At 39.3% G+C, this 19,579-nt stretch overlaps 1 protein-coding gene across 1 annotated transcript in view; it reads left to right on the top strand.

Annotated features, from left to right (window-relative positions):
- LOC308610185 (uncharacterized protein C1orf21) overlaps positions 1-19,579 on the top strand; it is a 233,901-nt gene that overhangs the window by 119,023 nt on the left and 95,299 nt on the right. The window lies entirely within an intron of this gene.

Consider the following 19,579-nt stretch of genomic DNA (forward strand, 5'->3'; position numbering starts at 1 on the left):
TCCTTTTTCCGTTATGTGCTTTGTTTTTGTTTTTCTGATTTCTGCTACAGCAGAAGGAGTCGGCAGAATATTCACCAGTGCTCATGAGTATTTAAGGCTGTCCTTTTTCCATGATACACTAATGAACATAACAGGCTCACTCTTTTTCCTCTATTCTTTTCTGAACATATGATCTACAACTTGAAAAACTCAAGTATCAACAACTGAGTATTTTAGATCATTTTAAAGGAGTGAAAAACACTGTGATAAATTTTGCTTTATAAATGGGATTTGGATTTTAAGGTATCCCTTAAGTCACAGAGGTTCATCATACCTGTGGTATATTTTAACATCAATACTTAAATCCAGAAAAGGTAGCTATGACTAAATAGTGAAGTTAATATTATCAGACTTTTTACATGAATTTTTTTTTTGCTTTGAATAGATAAATAGAAGATCTGAGTAGTTGAAACATCAGTAGTCAGTTTTCTACTGTATTTTATTGAACAAAGTTTGTCGTTGCTTGATATAATTTCATCTTAAGTTATGAATCCCATCTTTAGTAATAGTATTTCCATTGGAGGCTAAAGAGACATTGGTGACCAGTCCGCTGGTGGCTCTTTCTTAGATGTAACTACTAGCGTCCATCTCTACTTCACATGCTTGTATCTCTGAAATCCTAAGGAAAGCAATGACTTTTATCTTACAGCTTGTGAGTTTTTCCTCAGTGTTGCTCTCATCATATTTAGGGCCAGTACAACTTTTTTCCTTCTCTCTCAGTTTCATAGTCTATCAGCCCCTTGGTGCTAGTGTATTCTTTTTCAGCACTGTGGTCAAAATTGGTGCTAGTGCTTTTCCATGCAGACTGAATGGAGATTCAAAAAGAGAGAAATTCTGGCCTATTTACTCATGGATTATCTATGTCAACCCCACACCACTTTACTCTGCCAGCGAATCAGAGTCCAGGCCACCAAGAGGAGTTTTCAAGTATATGAAGACTTACAAGGAGAATGGGGACTAAATGGTTATTTTTGGTTCCGAGATTTCTAGACTGCGTTCCAAAATTAAATGATTTTCAGTTATTTGGAAGTATGTTACCTTTGTCACCTCCATTTGGGGGGATGCATAATCAAGTACTGACCATGCATGCCGTTTGAGAAAACAGCCTCCTAAATTTGAAGCTTACATTGGAAGGTGGATGAGATAGACTTAACAATTCTTTATTTTTACGTCCATTAAAATAATCTGAGAGTCAAGTTGTTCTTACGTTTCAAAGAATGATTTTAAGATGTAGCTTGAAGTACTTTTTAAAAGATTTTTTTTTTACCCAAACTGTTGAAATTAAAAGGGTTGGCAAACATAACCAAGGCATATGGCATCACGGTGACAACCATGGGTTTTTGGAGGCAGAAACTGCCTGGATTCTGATCTCAGCTCTGCCACTTACTCATTGCAGGATCAAGTTACTTTACTTCTCTGAACCTCCTGCCCATCCATTGGGGAAAAAGACAGTGCTTCATGGTGCTCTTGGGAGGATTACACGAGGTGATTGTTGTAAAACTTTGAGTGCAGTGCCTGGTACGTGATAAGCACTTAATAAGAGTTAGGCATTATCACATAAAACGAAAGGAAAGAATAATGAACGTTAGAGTCAGTGTTCCTTTTCTTTTTCTTTTACGTTAATTGGTGAGAGAGATTTAAGTGAATGTTTTAGGTTAATGCCAGTGTTACATCTGTTTTGAAAAATCTTGCTCTGGAACCATGAAATTCCTTAAACAAGTATGTTTTGAGTACCTGTTATGCATAAGGCCCTTACTTGTGTTGAGAGACACAGTGTACTTAAAGTCACTGTCCTCGAGGAGCTTACAGTAGAGTTGACGGAACTGTTCAGGTCAACCAGTAGCTTACTGGGTGCCTCTGTGTACAAGGCTCTGTCCCAAACTCTGCAGATAAACACAAAAATAAGGAAACCACTGACTCTTACCACAAGGCGCTTGTATTGCAGTAAACAAGGTAAGTACCAAATGACTATAAATAAAGCAGGGTTAGATAAATAAAACAAGATCGGTTCCAAGAAGACAACACAAAGAGCTGCCGATATCAAAGAAGGCAGATATCTTGTCTGTTGTGGATCAGGACCTACTTGATGAAAGAGCTGGTGTTTACAGTGGGCCTCAAAGGATAGAATGAGGGAGAGTGCCCCAGGCTGAAGTAACAGAGGTGGAAAACACAAAACGTATTTAATAAAAAGTACATGGTCCTGTTTGATTGGGGAGCGGGAGGGGTCAGGAGAAGGCATCAGTAGGAGAGCAGCGGGAAATTAGAGGCAAAACTTAGATGGGGTCATACACAGAGCTTTGATGTCTAGCTGAGAGGTCCAAAATCAATTCAGTGGATTAATGGGAGCCTTTGAAGTTTTTAAGCTAGGGATTGTCAGAATGAGATTATGATTCAGGAAAATTTATGTGGAATCAGCAGGTGTAATATGGAGTAGTATGGGGAGCCTGGGTGGGAGATCATTCATAATAGTTTTTGCAAGAGATAGTGAACCTGAACCAAGGTAGTGGCAGGGAGCATAGAAAAGGTTTAGGCAAGGTTGCAATAGAAGCAACAAGATTTGACAGCTTCTTATAGGTATTAAAGGAAGACAGAGGACTCAGGAGATAATGGTAATAACAAGACTGTGACACCTAGAAAGATGACCGGTAGTGGTGAGAATAAATAGTGACCTCAATGAAAAGATAAAATCACTAAGAAGGCTGTGTTTGATGAAAATACAAAGTGTTCATTCATTCATTCATTATTCATTACTCACTCTTGCCCACCCTTAAAAGATCAAATGTGGTCCACAAGAGAGGAAGGGAAGCATCCATCGCATGACAGTGTAGTAACTGCAGTAACAGAACACCTGTACTGTCAGGGCCTTAGGCTCTGTGCTTTGGGGGATGCAGAGGAGCATAATGTAAATCTCATCACCCTAATGGGCTCACTTTCTGGTAGCAGATAGAAGGCATGTGACCTAAATGACCACAACTCAAGGTACATTGCGAATGTAGAGGCTGGTTTTGAGCAAGCAAAGCTTTAGGAACTTGCAGACTATCCATACGAAGGAGTCTAGCAAAGTCCACATCTATGAGTGTGTGGCGCTTGTTACCTGGGACATGCTAGGTGTTCGGTATATTTTTGTTTGCTTGAATGTGGATGGAGGAATGTATGAATAAGAGAAGTTGGACCTCAAGGTCCAACTATTACTTTGTACCTAGTAGTTGCTCAATAGTATTTAGATGTCCAGTCACTTGGGACATCTAAATACTATTGACCACGGTTTCTGTGGGTGGAAGAGATTGTGCTGGTTTTCTGTGGCTGATGATGAGTCATTTATATGTCAACCATTTATGTACTCAGTACAAACATGTGCATTCATCCAGTTTTTACCACTGTTGGACATCCATGTATTTCACTTTACTTCTCTCAGACTTTAATTCCTTCTTCAGGAAGGTAGTATAAAGTAGTAGCATTGGCTTTGGAGATTATATATAAATATATATCAATATGGATCCCAGGTTATTTCTAGCTTTATAATTTTGGTCAAATATCTAAAACTTCTGAACTTCAAGTTCCTCATCTGGAATCTGGGAATTATAAAGTTATTGAAGTATTAGAAGAAAACATAGGAGACTATGTTTAGAATCTTAGCAAAGCAGGGGAGGCTTTCTTAGGACATAGAAAGCAAAAACTATGAAGAAAGAAAAATAGTGGGACTTCCCTGGTGCTGCAGTGGTTAAGGATCCACCTGCCAATGCAGGGGACACGAGTTCGAGCCCTGGTCCAGGAAGATCCCACATGCCGCAGAGCAGCTAAGCCCATGGGCCAGAACTTCTGAGCCTGCGCTCTAGAGCCCACGAGCCACAACTCCTGAGCCCATGTGCCACTACTACTGAAGCCCACACCCTAGAGCCCGTGCTCTGCAACAAGAGAAGCCACCACAATGAGAAGCCCGCGCACTGCAACAAAAAGTAGTCTCCACTCACTGCAACTAGAGAAAGCCCGCACTCAGCAACGAAGACCCAATGCAGCCAAAAATAAATAAATAAATATATTTAAAAAAGAAAGAAAAATAGTTTATTTCATTAGATCAAAATTAAGTACTTCTGCAAGACAGAATAACTACAGAAAAGTAGTTAATAGATAGGCAACATCCTGGGAGAAAATATTTATGACATAAAAGACAAAGGATTAGTACTGGGATTTCTAAAGAACACTTGTAAATAATTAAGAAAAGGCTAATCCACTAGAAAAATAGGTAAATGAAATGAACAGATGGTTCACAGTAGAGGATATTGGGTAATAAGCATATGAAAAGATGTTCCACATCACTAGAACAGTGGCTAGTCTCTTACCCAACCTGCTGCGTTAGAAGACTCTCACACACCCCTCTGAAAGATGCTGACTTCAGTCCGGGGTGGGCTCACAGAATGGCTGGTGGGCTACTCTCTAGAATACCTCTGTGCTTTTGCTCTCTCAGTTAAATGTGTGTTTTCCAAGCACCAGTTTCCTAACCTGCTTATACTGGTTGAATGTCATTGTAATTATGTAATTTAGTTAGGTAATATGTAAACCAATGAAACACAAGTGTGGAAAGAGAGCTGTTTTGTGAAAATTAAATTAAATGCTTTGGAAAATCTTGATGAAGGCAATTACTAAAAACTTACGGTTAAATTAAATTAAATTCTGCACTCAGATTATTTCACAAGGCTTTTACATTCTCACTTCCCTTAAGAAACCAAACCAGGGAATCTTAGATGCACATTATAAGGATGTGGTTAATGCAGAAAGTATATGTAGAGCCCCAGTCAGTGATCCCTTACTTGTGAAGCCTTGTTCCTGTGTCAGAAGATGGGAGGGGGAATGCACATCCATGTATTTTAAAATAAATAATACGCTTAATGTATATATACATTTTTTATGTTGCCCTACTTTAACTCACTTTATCATTTAATTACCAGTCAGATGGTGTTGCCTAACACAACCTTTATTGTAATCAGGGAAATGCGTATTAAAACATGATTCCTTAGCTTGGCAAAAACTTGAAGATTGATAATATCAGATTTTGGCATGGTAATAGGAAAATATGTATTTACATACTAGTGGTACATATCTTGGAGGACAATTTAGCAGTATCTATTAAAATTTAAACATGCACTCAGCATCACCCAGCACTTCCATATCTTGATATCCACCCAAGCAGCTGCCCTTGTGAATGAGAAAGCTTGCACAAGACTTTCACTATAGCGTCATTTCTATAAGTGAAAAATCAAAAATAACCTTCATGCTTGTCACTAGGAGAATGCTACAGCTGTAGTACACTAGACAGCAATTAAAAAGAATGAGTTAGGGCTTTCCTGGTGGCGCAGTGGTTGAGAGTCTGCCTGCCGATGCGGGGGACACAGGTTCGTGTCCCGGACTGGGAAGATCCCACATGCCGTGGAGCGGCTGGGCCTGTGAGCTGTGGCCGCTGAGCCTGCGCGTCCGGAGCCTGTGCTCCGCAATGGGAGAGGGCACAACAGTGAGAGGCCCGCGTACCACAAACAAACAAACAAATAAATAAGTAAATAAATAGAATGAGTTAGGATTTATGAACTGTCAGGGAGAAACGCAAATTGTAGATTGGATATGTATAGTATGATACCATTTAAGGTTTTTTAATGAAACAAAACAGCAACACCCTGCATGTGCTATGAGTACTCATAAATGTACAGGGATCCATAGAAAAACCTGGATGGATGTGTCCCTAACTACTAAGAGTGGGCACCTGAGTTAATGGGGGACATAAGTGTGCTATGGCTCAGTTTCCTCCTCTGCAAAATGGGGATAATAATTGAACTCACTTTAGCAGGAATTTGTGAAAATTAAAAAGATATTCCTGTAAACTCTTAGCAGGGTTTCTGGCATAGAAAATGCAGATGTTGGCTATTGTCAACAGTGGAGTTGGATTGGGTGTGGTGGTTAGGGGATTTTTATCCTTATAAAAATATTTTAAAAATTTAATATTTTTAATTTTTTAAGGAAAATATGAGTATATTATTTGTGTGATTTAAAAATTATTTTTAAAGGGGATAATAATAACAAAACTCCAGTAACTACTTGCATACCTGGGGATCTGTAATGTAAGTAGGATTGTCATTTTCTCATTATCCTAAATACCCTCAGTTTTTCACCATTATCTGACATCTGATTAACAGCAGGCAAGCTCAAGGAGCTCACGGAAGCTCTAGGATCATCCAGCTTCATTTTATGTAGGTTAATAGTTTTGCATATAAATAATTTAAGGGTAAATTACTCCAGTCTTGGCACTATTCAGTCCCCTTCCCTCTCCAAAGACAAATAAAAGACATAGTTTTGAAGTGCCCCCTCTCACAACACGCTAAGACATTGTCATTTCTTCCTTGATTAACATTTGTCATTCTTAAGCTGTCCTCCCTTAGGAGTTAATGAATCATTTGATGCTGGTTTTTTGTTTTGGGGGGTTTTAGGGTTTGAGTTTGGGGTTTTGTATGTATGTCCTAGACTTACACGTATTATAATAGTTTCTGACTCACTATTTCCAGATATCTTTGTATAAATGAGAAGGCACTTTTCTATCAAATGAGACATATCATGGTTCGGTGAGCTTTTGATTTTAGTATTATCCAGAGAGTTGAAGACTGAGTTGAAACATGCTTGTCTAACTCACCAATTCCTGAGTACAATCAAGTGACAAGATAAGAAATAGAGCATTCTAATGGGCTTTAGTGGAGAAGGAGAATGAATCAAGCTCTAGGTACGCCCTCTTCCCGCCTGTTGAGTTTGTGAGAGCTCCTATACCTATCTCCGGTACATTACACTTCCAGTAAATGTCAGGACATCCAGTTGCAGAAATGAAGACTTAGAGATTAGGAGACATCTTTGATAAGAGGAAAATTTCCAGCAACCTGTCAGAGCTCTCTTTGGAGCAGCGGCATTCAGCTGGTGAAAACTGGGAAGTGGCTCTGACCCACGGAATGTGCTATGGTTGAAGCAGTCCCCTGGAGGGGGGCTAATGTTCTCCAAAGCATTGGATTGATTGACAGCCTGAAACAAACCAGAGAACAGTCTGCAATTTCACTCAGTACCTGTAGGTCAGTAGGAAAGCTAAGTGCTCAAGACTACAGTCACCATATCACTCTTTCTAGAGTATGCTGGTGAGGAACAAGTCATGTGGATGAACACTGTAAACTTTGACTCAATAATGTTTATTATGCTAAGATATATAATTCCCATCTAGGTGTTCTCTAATGAGGAACCCTCTTAAGAGTCAATTTAAACTCTTCTTTTTAACAGATACGACCATGTTTACTTATCCTGTGACTCTGCAGAGCAGCTAATAGAATAGCAAACTGACTTTTCGGTTTAAAGGTTGTTCTTGGTGATCTTAGGAGTGACTGTTGATCTTTGAGTGCCCAACTCACATGGAAGGTCAAGTAATTATTTTTGGAAACCAGATAATGCAAAAGACCATGACTTTGAATTGTCCCAGTTTCCCAAGTCATTTATACATTCCTAGCACTTTTTTTAAAAGCTTCTTTTTTTTTTAATTTATTTATTTAATTTGTTTATTTTTGGCTGCACTGTGTCTTCGTGGCTGTGTGTGGGCTACCTCCAGTTGCGGCGAGCAGGGCTACTCTTGGCTGCAGTGCGTGGGCTTCTCACTGTGGTGGCTTCTCCTGTTGCGGAGCACGGGCTTTAGGCGTGCGGCCTTCAGTAGTTGTGGCACGCGGGCTCAGTAGTTGTGGCTCACGGGCTCTAGAGCACAGGCTCAGTAGTTGTGGCGCACGGGCTTAGTTGCTCTGCGGCATGTGAGATCCTCCCAGACCAGGGCTCGAACCCGCGTCCCCTGCATTGGCAGGCAGACTCTCAACCACTGCGCCACCAGGGTAGCCCCCTAGCACTCTTGAGAATAAGGTAAAATAAACTGACAAGGGTAAAGCTGATATTACAGACAAAGGAAGGGTCAAGCTCTATAAAGCACCTCCTTTCCCCTCCCCTCCCTCCTTCAAGGTGCAGGTTGGATTTGAGCTCAGGCTGGGGCTGGAATGAATTGTGGAGGTGGGAAGAAGTGGGATATGGACTTGAAGGAGTTACTTCCTGGTTTGTGGACATTCTAGAAGGTTGAGGGTTCCCAAACCAAAGTGAAGATAGGGGGTGAAGATGCTCCCGAGAGCATCTGTTTTAGACAAGAGAAACTTCTTCCTAGAGCAGCTTCATAAACATCACTTTAGCCCAAGACTCATCCCCAAGACTCCCTGCTTTTAACTCAGTGATCTCATTCTCATTTCCTGTTCTTGCATGCATAGGACATGGGCATCAGCCTCGGGTTCTTCCAGATAATTAGAGAAACAGCATCAGGATCTCAGACACGATCTACCTGACCAGAACCTTTTAGTTTCTGGGGAGAAAAACAGCTCATGTGAGCTTTAGTTCTGGCAGCATCATTCTCTTTTGTTGCGGCACAGATGGAACAGGAGGAAAGAATTCTGTCTCTTCACTGATCTTGGAAAACATTCTTTATCCAACTAGTATTTTTGTGTTACTTGAGCCAGGCACATTTAGGGTCTTACAAATTCTCCTGGCACTGTGGTGGTTTATTTTAGAGTAGAACAGGAGTAGGGTGTAATTCACTAAGAAGGAGGGATTTGTTGAATCAACCCTCTAAATGTTAAGTGTTGAACAGAAGCAGAGTTCCTAATTCAGGAACAGAATGTTATGAGAATAAAAGAATACCCACAAAGTGCTTTGTAAACATAAAGTCCAACACAAATTATAGTGGTTATTGTTGTCACTAGTTAAAAGGACACTTAGATTCGTTTCTGAGGTTAGTTGCTATTTCATGGTGGAAACCAAGTTAAGGAACAGCATTCTTCTGGTTCTAAGTAAGAGTTAATACCTAGTCCCCTGAAGAAAGACTTATATCATCATAGCACACTTCATTCTCTCACGGAGAAAGGTCAATATTAAAGTGTACACAGGTTCCCCCTGCTATCCGAAAGTAGTGTTCCTAGGAAACTTCCCGTAACCTGGAATGGTGCAAAGTGATGAAGCAATTACCTTCGGACACGTCTTGCTAACGGATGCACAAAATAAATTGAGCTAAAGCACAGACACTCACAGACACAGTTCACAGGTACAGCAGTTTCATGCTGAGATGCTGAATGTAGTTTCTGGGGAAGGAGCATGGTAGTGCCACTGTCACTGCTGGGGGAATGCACTGCCTTTATAATGGCTCCTGCAAGACAAACGCTGAATGCTATTTTCTCTTTTTGCCTTTTTTCCTAAAAGCAAAAATCCTCTTCACATTTCTTTCGGTTAGCGAAAACAGGTACTAATTCTTTTGTAAAAGCGAAGTGGTGTAAAGCAAACTTTGAAAAAGCAGGGGATACCTGTACCCAACAGATACAGAAATCAATGCATCGAAGGTGGTTTTTGGAGCAACTACTATAATCATCCCAAAAGCTAGGCATAGCAGAACATGACTGAAACCCTATTTCAAATAGCTTTTACTCTTTTCCGTACTAATACACTGACATGACCTTATGCAGGCGAACACGGTGTTAGGGTCCTGGTACAGCATCTCTCTTTTTTTCATAACTATTTTTTAAGTTGATGTGTAGTTAATTTGCAATGTTGTGTTAGTTTCAGGTATACAGCAAAGTGATTCAGTTATACATGCATGTATATGTATTTTTTCAGATTCTTTTCCATTATAAGTTATTGCAAGATATTGAATGTAGTTCCCTGTGCTATACAGTAGGTCTTTGTTGTTTATTTTATAAATAGTAGTTTGTATATGTTAATCCCAAACTCCTGATTTGTCTCTCTCCTCCCCTTTCCCCTTTGGTAACCATAAGTTTGTCTTCCATGTCTGTAAATCTATTTCTGGTTTACAAAATAAGTTCATTTGTGGAATTTAGATTCCACATATAAGTGATATCATATGATATTTGTCTTTTTCTGACTGCTTCACTTAATCTGGTAATCTCTAGGTCCATCCACGTTGCTGCAAATGGCATTGTTTCATTCTTTTCTATGGCTGAGTAATATTCCATTGTGTGTGGGGGGGTATACACACCACATCTTCTTTTTATCCATTCATCTGTTGAGGGACATTTAGGTTGCTTCCATGTCTTGGCTATTGTAAACTGTGCTGCTATGAACATTGGGGTACATATATCTTTTTGAATTATAGTTTTCTCTGGATGCATGCCCAGGAGTGGATTGCAGGATCATGTGATAACTCTATTTTTAGTTTTTTACAGTATATCTCTTGAATAAATTCCTATCTCAGTGTACTCAGTTCTCACTGTCAGCTAGGTATTGTCTGGGTGCTGACGGAAAAAAAGGATTAATGAGGCACCAATGTAACTCAGGAAACTCAAGGGGCGACAGATACGTACACAGGAAGTCTCTAGTAGAGACCCTAATGCAGTCTTTTGGGAGAATGGGAATGGAATGGTGGACCCTGATTGGGAGATCTGAAGAGATCCACAGAGAGCCAGCACTGCAGCAGGGCCTTGAACGAAAGCAGTTTGCCTTGGCAAATGAGGAGGGGAAAGGGATTTCGAGCAGAAGGAATAGTGGGAGCCAAGCACAGAGACGTGACATGAATAGTGAGTGGATGGGGAGGCTGATGGAGCACATTGTGAAGTGTTCATTGGGTAGTCAGTGTGTTTTAGCTGTTTTTTGTTCAAGCCAGCACGTTAATTTCTGGTATACAGATAGCCACATTCTTTAGCCAGTTTGCAGCTACAGAATAAATAGAACAGATCTCTGCTCATCTAATTTAAAGATTGAGGGTGTTGATAATGACTTCCTTTTTCCCAGCATTGTTGCAAAATGTGATTGCTTTTTTCTTTTTTTTTTTTTTTTCCGGTACGCGGGCCTCTCACTGCTGTGGCCTCTCCCGTTGCAGAGCAAAGGCTCCGGACGCGCAGGCTTAGTGGCCATGGCTCACGGGCCCAGCCGCTCCGCGGCATGTGGGATCTTCCCGGACCAGGGCACGAACCCGTGTCCCCTGCATCGGCAGGCGGACTCTCAACCACTGTGCCACCAGGGAAGCCCCGTGATTGTTTTTAAATATGCCTTCCTTGGATGCAAAGTGTTTTCTAAAAGTTGCTGAACATAATTACTCTTGATCTCCTCTGCCCTGTAAAGCATAGCTTCTTATTTATCCTCCAGAACCTTCCCTGTTTAACTTTGGGAAGTACAGCAAACACAAACCTTATATTTAAAATTATACCTTATATTTAAATATTAAGGTATAAGGTATACCTTATATTTAAAATTTTGGCCTCTTCTCCAAATACCATGATATTTAAATAGACAATGGAAAGAAGCCCTCTTCAAACCTTGATTCTGTTTGATCCGCATGGTCATTTTAGATATTGGATTTATTTGTCTCGCTCTTTTAGCCTGGGTATTTTTTACCCAAGTGGCCCATATACAACAGTGGAGTGGGGGGAATGAGTGACAAGTGAGAGGGCCACCTAAGGCTCACCACCGATTAGAGTATCTAGAACAATAACACAGTCATGTGCCTTTTCTGCAGGTTGTTCGTATTTCTCTCTTATCTCCCCTGTGATGCTAAAAATAAAACTAAAGCATATAAGTTTCACTCATCGATTGGCAAACTCAGTGAGGTAGCTTCACCCAAAATTAATAATTTATGTCCTGGAGGTGAGAATGTCAAAAACTGTGGTAATGTTTCTAAGAGTCTGGGCTTTGAGTAGTGTCTCTTCTTATAGACTTTATTTGTGAGTAATTAGTACTTAGTATTAACAGAGGTATAGTACTCAACAGCCTCATGATTTGTTTCTAAAAGGTTCTTGGTAATTTTGACAATGGATTCTATACCTGTCATTCAGAAAAGATAGAAATAAATAACCAGGCATAAAAAATTCATACATCTTCTTTGAAAGGGGGGGAAATGTATTGCTTAGCTTGTCAACATTATAATAGATACATGAAGATGCCATTGTAACTGCCTGCTTTATGTTCACAATAGATCTAATTTATTTACTCTGTATGATAATAGATGCCAGAGTTCCTCCTTCTTTGAAATTAAAACAACTGGTAATGACGGATATATTGTCTAAAACTTAATGAGCTGGTTTCATTTTTTTGTTCATGTCAGAGTGTCATGTTACACTGCACATTTTCATTTACTGACAAAACTTCTGCTCATAAGTAGATTATTTGAGGGCTTGCTTGATTGGAGGCAAACCTTTTTTCTTTTTTTTAATACGTTATGGATTTGTACAGTTGAGGGCACTTAGACCAGAAGCAAGACAGGAATCTGGTGACTAGAACTGGAAGATGAGGTTTAAAGGTTGGTCTCAGAAACAAGGCAGAAGAAAGACAAGTATCACATGATACCACTTATATGTGGAATCTAAAAACATGATACAAATAAACTTATTTACAAAACAGAAGAAGACTCACAGACATAGAAAACAAACTTATGGTTACCAAGGGGGAAAAGGGGAAGAGGGATAAATTAGGATTTGGGATTGAAATATACAGACTACTATATATAAAATAGATAAACAATTCAAGGACCTGCTGTATAGCACAGGGAACTATTAATATATTCGATATCTTATAATAACCTATAATAGAAAAGAATCTAAAAAAGAATGTGTGTATGTGTGTGTGTGTGTGTATATATATATATATATATATATATACACACACACACACACATACACACACACACACATATCACTGAATCACTTAGCTGTATACCTGAAACTAAGAGGTTTTATAAATTAAAAAAAAAATAAAAATAGAAACAGAACAGAAAGTTCCTTATTAGAAGTGGAGTCCAGGCACACTGACAGGAATCTGGGTCTCCCATATGCTGACCAGGGTTCCATTACTTCTCCTGAGTCTGAGATAACACAGAGCCTGAAACAAATGTCAGGGAACACCAGCTGTAGGCAAAGAACAGAGAATCTCTTTACAGTGAAATGCTTCACAGTCCGTGCGATGCCTTAACAGTCACAGTGAGTAAGCTCATATCAGAATCCCTGCTGGCCAGGAGCTGGTGGCCTAGTGAAACAAGAAAAACAACACAGAGCCATTGGATTTGGTTTACTCCTGTTACTCTCTTACTTAATTGTACTTTTTAAATTAATTTTTTCCTGATTATAAATGTACTGCTTGCTTGAATTACTTCAAAACATCCTGGGAAAATATAAAAGTAAAAAATAAATAAAATTGGTCATAAATCCCATCACAGCTGTTTATGTTTTATGCCTAAATACATAGAAATATAATCTTTTTCTGAACAGAAGTGGACCTGAATTTCTTACAGAGCTATGTATGGTATTTCTTACCATATGTCCAGTAGCCATACTTCTAGGATAGTGAAAAACTGTGATCCCACAAACATCTTAATGTGATTGTTGATAGTAGCTTTATTCACAATCACCAAAAAACTGGAAGCATGTAAGATGTCCTTCACTGGTGAACGAACAAACTATATACAATGGGGTATTATTTAGTGATAAAAAGAAATGAGCTACTAAGCCATGAAAAAACATAGATGAGTCTTAAGTGTACATTGCTCAGTGAAAGAATATAGTCAAAATGGTACAATACATACGATATGATTCTATTTATATGACATCTGAAAAAGGCAAAACCATCCAGATGGTAAACAGATAAGTGGTTTCCAAAGGTTTGTGGGAAAAGGAGGGCTGAGTAGGAGAAACACAGGGAATTTTTAGGGGAGTGAAACTATTCTGTATGAGACTGTAATGGTAGATACATGACGCTATGCATTTGTTAAAATGCACTATGCATTTGTTAAAATGTATAGAACTTTACAACAAAGAGAGTGAGTTTTAATGTTTGTAAATTTTTAAAAAAATGTAAGAAGTCAGGGGATCCCAAGATGGAATGTAGACTGACAAAAGAATCTAACAGTACTACAAGTATATGAAATAACCTCACTGAAGAGGGTGACCTAAGTAACTTTAGAAATGATGGATGGAGACTGTAAAAGTAAAAGAAACTTTACGTAAGCACTGTACTCTTTTTTGCAGTGGTGCTAAGAGTTAACAGTTCTGAAAACACTGTAATTAATGGATTTGTGGATGCTGGATGGTGGAGGCAGGTTTCTCACTGTTGGAGTGAGAGGTTAGAAACACATGAGAGGTGGCTAGAAGCATCCAGTGGCAGTGGTTTAGAGCGGTGATATCAGTGTGAATTAATGTTTAACCAAATACAGATATAGATGGATACATGTAGACATATCGATAGATATGTGTAAACACGTGTAAACATATAGACACATGTATGGGTATGCATATATTTATATACATGTATGTACATACATGTGTTGATACCTGTATTTGTAGTATATGTATGCGCAGGTGTAGATACGCATGTACACACACACACCACTTTCCTGCTCTCTCAGCTGAGAGCACCTAGAGTCAATGACACTCCAGTAGCAACAAACATACCCAGCACCCAGATCTTGTTTCTAGTACCATTCTCCAAAAAAAGGAACCAAGACTTTTTGGACAAATGGCTGACTGTAGGGCTGGGGAATATATGTAAGATGATCCTAGAGTATTTTGTAGTGCCCAAATTAGGAAGTGCTAACAATATATACACACAATGATGGGGTATGTCACAGGGACACAGGAGCCAACTGAAAGGGCTCCGAGCAGTCAAAGCTGAAAGAATTGAAGCAACAAAATTAATCATACAGTAGTAGATTGTGCTATAAATATGGAATAGCGCACAATGCATTTACTTTATACAAATTATAAAAATAAATACCCATGGGTCCATACTGATACACATAAATGATTGAATAAATAGAGAAGAATTGATAAATCTCCTATGCAGAATAATTCCATATCATTTATGTATTACTCTACCCTGAAGGAGGTGGAGCATAACTTCCCACTTCTTAAGTATGGGCTGTGCGCAGTGACTTCCTTAGAGAGAGTACATTGTGAATATGGGGCAAGAAAGGTAACGTTAGAGTGGAGAAAACTGACAAACACTACCCCAGCCAGGTGATCAAAATTAACAGTGACAGTGTTAAGTTTATGTGGATAGCATGTACCCTTGGTATTATGTGATGAGAATGACCTCTGTGGTCTTCCTCCCCAAAACCCATGACCTCAGTATAATCATGAGAAAAAAATTAGACAAATCCCAGTTGAGGGACAGTCTACAAAATACCTGGCCAGTACTCCTCAAAACTTTCAGGGTCATCAAAACCAAAAAAAAAATCTGAGAAACGGTCACAGTCAAGAGGAGCCTAAGGAGACATGACAACTAAATGTAATGTAGTGTCCTGGATGTGCTCCTGCAACAGGAAAAGGACACTAAGTAAAAACTATGGAAATCTGAATATCATTTCAATGTTTGGTTCATTAATTGTGACAAATGAACCATCCTAATCCAAGATTTTACCAGTAGAGGAAACTGGGTGTAAGGTATATGGGAACTCTTTACTATTCTCACAACTTCTCTGTAAATGTTAAACCATTCTAAATTATAAAATTTAAGTATAAAATAATGGACCTGTCCTATACACACTATGAATATACTGTTTGAATATGCCATAATTTAACTAATACTTTAGAGAACAATTTTTTTTAATTTTATTTTTTTATAGAGTAGGTTTTTATTAGTTATCTATTTTATTTATATTAGTGTATATATGTCAGTCCCAGTCTCCGAATTCATCACACCACCATCACCCCTCCCCCCACTTCCCCCCACTGGTGTGCATATGTTTGTTCTCTACATATATGTCTCTATTTCTGCCTTGCAAACCGGTTCATCTGTACTATTTTTCTAGATTCCAAATATATGCGTTAATATACGATATTTGTTTTTCTCTTTATGACTTACCTCACTCTGTATGACAGTCTCTAGGTCCATCCACGTCTCTACAAATGACCCAGTTTTGTTCCTTTTAATGACTGAGTAATATTTCATGTATATATGTACCACATCTTCTTTATCCATTTGTCTGTCAATGGGCATTTAGGTCGCTTCCATGACCTAACTATTGTAAATAGTGCTGCAGTGAACATGGGCGTGCATGTGTCTTTTTGAATTATGGTTTTCTCTGAGTATATGCCCAGTAGTGGGATTGCTGCATCATAGAGTAACTCTATTTTTAGTTTTCTAAGGAACCTCCATACTGTTCTCCATAGTGGCTGTATCAATTTACATTCCCACCAACAGTGCAAGAGTGTTCCCTTTTCTCCAAACCCTCTCCAGCATTTATTGTTTGTAGATTTTCTGATGATACCCATTCTAACTGGTGTGAGGTGATACCTCATTGTAGTTTCGATTTGCACTTCTCTAATAATTAGTGATGTTGAGCAGCTTTTCATGTGCTACTTGGCCATCTGTATGTCTTCTTTGGAGAAATGTCTATTTAGGTCTTCTGCCCATTTTTTTGTTTTTTGTTTTTTTTTGTGTGTGTGTGGTACGCGGGCCTCTCACTGCTGTGGCCTCTCCCGTTGCGGAGCACAGGCTCCGGACGCGCAGGCTCAGCGGCCATGGCTCACGGGCCCAGCCGCTCCGCGGCATGTGGGATCCTCCCGGACCGGGGCAGAAACCCGCGTTCTCTGCATCGGCAGGCGGACTCTCAACCACTGCGCCACCAGGGAAGCCCCTTCTGCCCGTTTATTGACTAGGTTGTTTGTTTTTTTAATAATGAGCTGCATGAGCTGTTTATATATTTTGGAGATTAATCCTTTGTCCACTGATTCGCTAGCAAATATTTTCTCCCATTCTGAGGGTTGTCTTTTTGTCTTGTTTATGGTTTCCTTTGCAGTGCAAAAGTTTTTAAGTTTCATTAGCTCCCATTTGTTTATTTTGTTTTTTATTTCCATTACTGTAGGAGGTGAGTCAAAAAAGATCTTGCTGTAATTTATGTCAAAGAATGTTCTTCCTATGTTTTCCTTTAAGAGTTTTAGAGTGTCTGGTCTTATATTTAGGTCTTTAATCCATTTTGAGTTTATTTTTGTGTATGGTGTTAGGGAGTCTTCTAATTTCATTCTTTTACATGTAGCTGTCCAGTTTTCCCAGCACCACTTATTGAAGAGACTGTATTTTCTCCATTGTATATCCTTGCCTCCTTTGTCATAGATTAGTTGACCATAGGAGTGTGGGTTTATCTCTGGGATTTCTATCCTGTTCCATTGATCTGTATTTCTGTTTTTGTGCCAGTACGATATTGCCTTGATTACTGCAGCTTTGTACTATAGTCTGAAGTCTGGGAGTCTGATTCCTCCAGCTCTGTTTTTTTCCCTCAAGATTTCTTTGGCTATTCGGGGTCTTTTGTGTCTCCATACAGATTTTAAGATTTTTTGTTTTAGTTCTGTAAAAAAAAAATGTCATGGTAATTTCATAGGGATTTCACTGAATCTGTAGATTGCTTTGGGTAGTATAGTCATTTTCACAATATTGATTCTTCCAATCCAGGAACATGATATAGCTTTCCATCTGGTCCTGGACTTTTGTTGGAAGATTTTTAATCAGTTTCAATTTCATTACTTGTGATTGGTCTGTTCATATTTTCTATTTCTTCCTGGTTCAGTCTTGGAAGGTTATACCTTTCTAAGAATTTGTCCATTTCTTCCAGGTTGTCCATTTTATTGGCATAGAGTTGCTTGTAGTAGCCTCTTACGATGCTTTGTATTTCTTTGGTGTCTGTTTTAACTTCTCCTTTTTCATTTCTTTTTTTTCTTTTTGTTAAATTTTTTTTTAATTTTTTGGCTGTGTTGGGTCTTTGTTGCTGTGCGCAGGCTTTCTCTAGTTGTGGCGAGCAGGGGCTACTCTTTGCAGTGTCTGTTGTAACTTCCTTTTAATTTCTAATTTTATTCATTTGAGTCCTCTCCCTCTTTTTCTTGATGAGTATGGCTAAAGGTTTATCAATTTTGTTTATTTTCTCAAAAAACAGCTTTTAGTTTTATTGATCTTTGCTACTGTTTTCTTTGTTTCTATTTCTTTTATTTCTGTTCTCATCTTTATGGTTTCTTTCCTTCTACTAGCTTTGGGTTGTTTGTTCTTCTTTCTCTAGTTCCTTGAGTTGTAAGGTTAGATTGTTTATTTGAGATTTTTCTTGTTTCTGAGGTAGGATTGTATCACTATAAACTTCCCTCTTAGAACTGCTTTTGCTGCACCCCATTGGTTTTGGATTGTGGTGTTTTCATTGTCATTTGTCTCCAGGTATATTTTTTTTTTCGGTACGTGGGCCTCTCACTGCTGCGGCCTCTCCCATTGCGGAGCACAGGCTCCGGACGCGCAGGCTCAGCGGCCATGGCTCACGGGCCCAGCCGCTCCGCGGCATGCGGGATCCTCCCGGACCGGGGCACAAACCCGTGTCCCCTGCATCAGCAGGCGGACTCTCAACCACTGCGCCACCAGGGGAGCCCTCCAGGTATATTTTTGATTTCATCTTGGATTTCCTCAGTGATCTCTTGGTTATTTAGTAACGTATTGTTTAGCCTCCATGTGTTTGTGTTTTTTACGTTTTTTTTCCCTGTAATTTATTTCTAATCTCATAGGGTTGTGATCAGAAAAGATGCTTGATATGATTTCAGTTTTCTTAAATATACTGAGGCTTGATTTGTGACCCAGGATGTGATCTATCCTGACCCAAGATGTGATCTATCCTGACCCAAGATGTGATCTATCCTGGAGAATGTTCCATGTGCACGTGAGAAGAAAGTGTAATCTGCTGTTTTCAGACAGAAGGTCCTATAAATATCAATTAAATCTCTCTGGTCTATTGTGTCACTTAAGGCTTGTGTTTCCTTATTACTTTTCTGTCTGGATGATCTGTCCATTGGTGTAAGTGAGGTGGTAAAGTCCCCCATTACTATTGCGTTACTGTTGATTTCCTCTTTTATAGCTGTTAGCATTTGCCTTTTGTATTGAGGAGCTCCTATGTTGTGTGCATATATATTTATAATTGTTATATGTTCTTCTTGGATTGATTCCTTGATCATTATTTAGTGTCCTTCCTTGTCTCTTGTAACATTCTTGATTTATTTATTTTTTTTAATTTTATTTATTTATTTATTTATTTATTTTTGGCTGTGTTGGGTCTTCGTTTCTGTGTGAGGGCTTTCTCTAGTTGCGGCAAGCGGGGACCACTCTTCATCGCGGTATGCGAGCCTCTCACTATCGCGGCCTCACTTGTTGCGGAGCACAGGCTTCAGACACACAGGCTCAGTAGTTGTGGCTCACGGGCCCAGTTGCTCTGTGGCATGTGGGATCTTCCCAGACCAGGGCTCGAACCCATGTCCCCTACATTGGCAGGCAGATTCTTAAGCACTGTGCCACCAGGGAAGCCCACATTCTTTATTTTAAAGTCTATTTTATGTGATATGAGTATTGCTACTCCAGCTTTCTTTTGATTTCCATTTGCATGGAATATCTTTTTCCATCCCCTCACTTTCAGTCTGTATGTATGCCTAGGTCTGAAGTGGGTTGCTTGTAGGCAACATATGTATGAGTCTTGTTTTTGTGTCCATTC

The sequence above is a fragment of the Mesoplodon bidens genome (genome assembly GCF_964165515.1).
Source record: "Mesoplodon bidens genome assembly, chromosome: 2".
In the NCBI taxonomy this organism is placed as follows: Eukaryota; Metazoa; Chordata; class Mammalia; order Artiodactyla; family Ziphiidae; genus Mesoplodon; species Mesoplodon bidens.